Below are 2724 nucleotides of genomic sequence, written 5' to 3' on the forward strand. Positions count from 1 at the left end.
TATGTATTGATTTTATATGGTACCATAATTTATTAATATTTTAATAGTAGTACTTTAGGATGAGGACAAGACTATTTTCGAGGTTATAAGTATTTATGCTATTCCAAACAAGTGATTAGTAAATTCGTGAAGGTGAAAGGGTAAGCGAATCGAAGAAAATGGGTTTCGTCAAAATTTGACAATTTTGAGATAAAATACGGTCCAAGCTATAATACTCGGTATTTATGGATTAGTGTCATACAAGGTACCACATGACCATGATTGTAAGGTGTATAAAGTATGTTAAAAGTGAGTAGTATTTTAAATAATTTAAAATAATTTTTAATTATGTGGATAATTAAATAATTAGTGATTTTTGGTGGGAGATTAGATAATTAATTATAAGCTTTGGATAAGCTTAAATAAGTCCCAACGTGGCAGCAAATGCCATTCTTAATCAACCAAGCAATGACTCTTTGAATTAAGAGATTATGTGGCATACTTAGAAGAAATGGTTGGCCAAGTCACCTTATAAAGTGTGGCCCACACCCAAAGATTAAAAATCCCTTTCTAATTCACTTTGTATGTTTACAATATAATGGAAAGGTTTAGCAATTCATACAAGACTTCTTAAATTCAATTAGAGATATCATAAGGTTTTGAATGGCAACGTGATTTGCTTAACAAAATTCATACAAGATCATGTAATAGCAGCGTGAAAGGTAACTCTACGAGAACACGGTACAATCTTTTTCAAGAATATCATATGAATTTTCTCCTATCTTGATCTACCATTACGTGCTTTTCGCAAAAAGACGTGTGTTAGAGGAATTGTCAAGAGAATCAGCTCAGGTATGTTAAGGCTATCCCTTCTTTCCTTTTGGCATGATCCAAGTAACGATACGTAAACGTAATGTTATTTCATAAATGGTTCTACTCTTAGTAACTAAGAAGGTCTACGTTATTCATTCATGTAAAATGATATTCAAAATATGCCTAAGTATGTTCTTAACCCTCTATTAAGGCATTCAATAAAGAAGTTAATGTTCGTAATTGTATTACATGCATCATCATTTACCATCGAGTTACGATTGGTTGGGCAGTTATACATTTACCATCAAGCTACGGTCGGTCGGGCAGTCATGCATTTACTACCAAGCTACGGCCGGTTGGGCAGTTATACATTTACCACCGAACTACGGTCGGTCGGGCAGTCATGCATTTACCACCGTGCTATGGCCGGTCGGACAATAGTCTCAAAGAGAGGTATATATATATATATATATATATATATATATATACATATACGGTGGCACTTTCAGTTTGATTCTTATATATCTTTAATTAGTGTTGACTTATTGTTATGTTTCAGTTCCGCCTTACATACTCGGTACATTATTCGTACTAATGTCCTTTTGTTGGGGACGCTACATTCATGCCTGCAGGTATAGATAATCAGTTTGACGAGCCCTCGTAGTAGACGAGGTTGGCATTCATCGAAGGATCGGTAAAATTTTACCTCATTCGGAGTGCAGCCGAGTCTATGAGTCATCATGTCAGAGTTTTGTTACAGACTTATGGGTAGGCCGGTACCCTGTCCCATTTGATGTCGCATAATCTTAGAGGCTTTGTAGACGGAGGTTCATTTTGTACAGTATGTCAGAGGCCTTGACGGCCCATGTGTATTCATGTTTTCAGAACGATGGTTCATTGAAAACGTGTTTGCCCACTTATAGTTATACATTACGAGTTGTGGTCATGTTGGCCCTGATAGTTACTAAAAAAAAGAGTTACAAAGTGGTTCGCTCGGGCCAGTACGGCCCGGGTGCCAGCCACGCCTCCCCAGGTTTGGGGCGTGACATTTTCGGACGTTTAACAAAAAAACAAAGTATTGTATTTAGCGCCAATGCTCTGATTTTGATTCCTCTCTTCCATGTTTGTTTATTTTGTTAAAGATTTTGTATTTTGATACTTGAACGAACTGATTTATACATTGATTTTATATATATATATATATATATATATATATATATATATATATATATATATATATGTATATGTATGTATGTATTTCCATTGGCAACATATTGCTACACTTAACTACTGTACCATAAAGTGGATACAGGACATGCATATATACTGTAAGTATATGTATACATCCATACATATTATATGTATATGAATGGTGTTAAATACAACTAGGATATGAATACAGATGTAGAATTTGGAATCAACTATTTTAGAAATCCAACAAAATACATTCATGTATTCAGAACAAAAGTTGCGAAAAACATGAAACATTCAGTCATAAGCTGAAATACAATATGGAAAACATAAAACTATTCAATAATTATTTTTATATATATATCCGATTCTGTAATTTGCCTAACAATTTTTGTCGGTGCTTCATCATCGCTTATCGCTCGGCATCGAACTTCCGCATATCATAGTCCCAAAGGAGTGCATCATATCTTTGTCGGAGTAAATTAGGACCAATGGCTGTTTGTGTAACCAATCCATATGTGCTTAAATACTCTGCATATGTTTGAGTAAATACTATGATAAAGTAGGATGGTGTTCAACAAAGAATTTTAATTCCTGCATACAAACACCACAAAAGTAAATACATGCTTGAAATATAGATAAATACAACTAAGTGGTTACAGTACTTTCAGTGTACTCAAAATATGTGGTTTATGACTTCAAATACAGATAAATACAAGTATATTTGAATACATTATTTGC

The 2724-nt window shown here is 34.0% G+C and overlaps 1 long non-coding RNA gene across 1 annotated transcript; it reads left to right on the top strand.

Moving 5' to 3' along the window:
* The first annotated feature begins 586 nt into the window (after positions 1-586).
* LOC138906892 (uncharacterized) lies at positions 587-1948 on the top strand. Its single transcript, XR_011414518.1, has 2 exons — positions 587-831; positions 1425-1948. It is a non-coding gene; the product is annotated as an uncharacterized lncRNA (long non-coding RNA).
* Positions 1949-2724: the final 776 nt, after the last annotated feature.

The sequence above is a fragment of the Nicotiana tomentosiformis genome, chromosome 3, assembly GCF_000390325.3.
Source record: "Nicotiana tomentosiformis chromosome 3, ASM39032v3, whole genome shotgun sequence".
In the NCBI taxonomy this organism is placed as follows: Eukaryota; Viridiplantae; Streptophyta; class Magnoliopsida; order Solanales; family Solanaceae; genus Nicotiana; species Nicotiana tomentosiformis.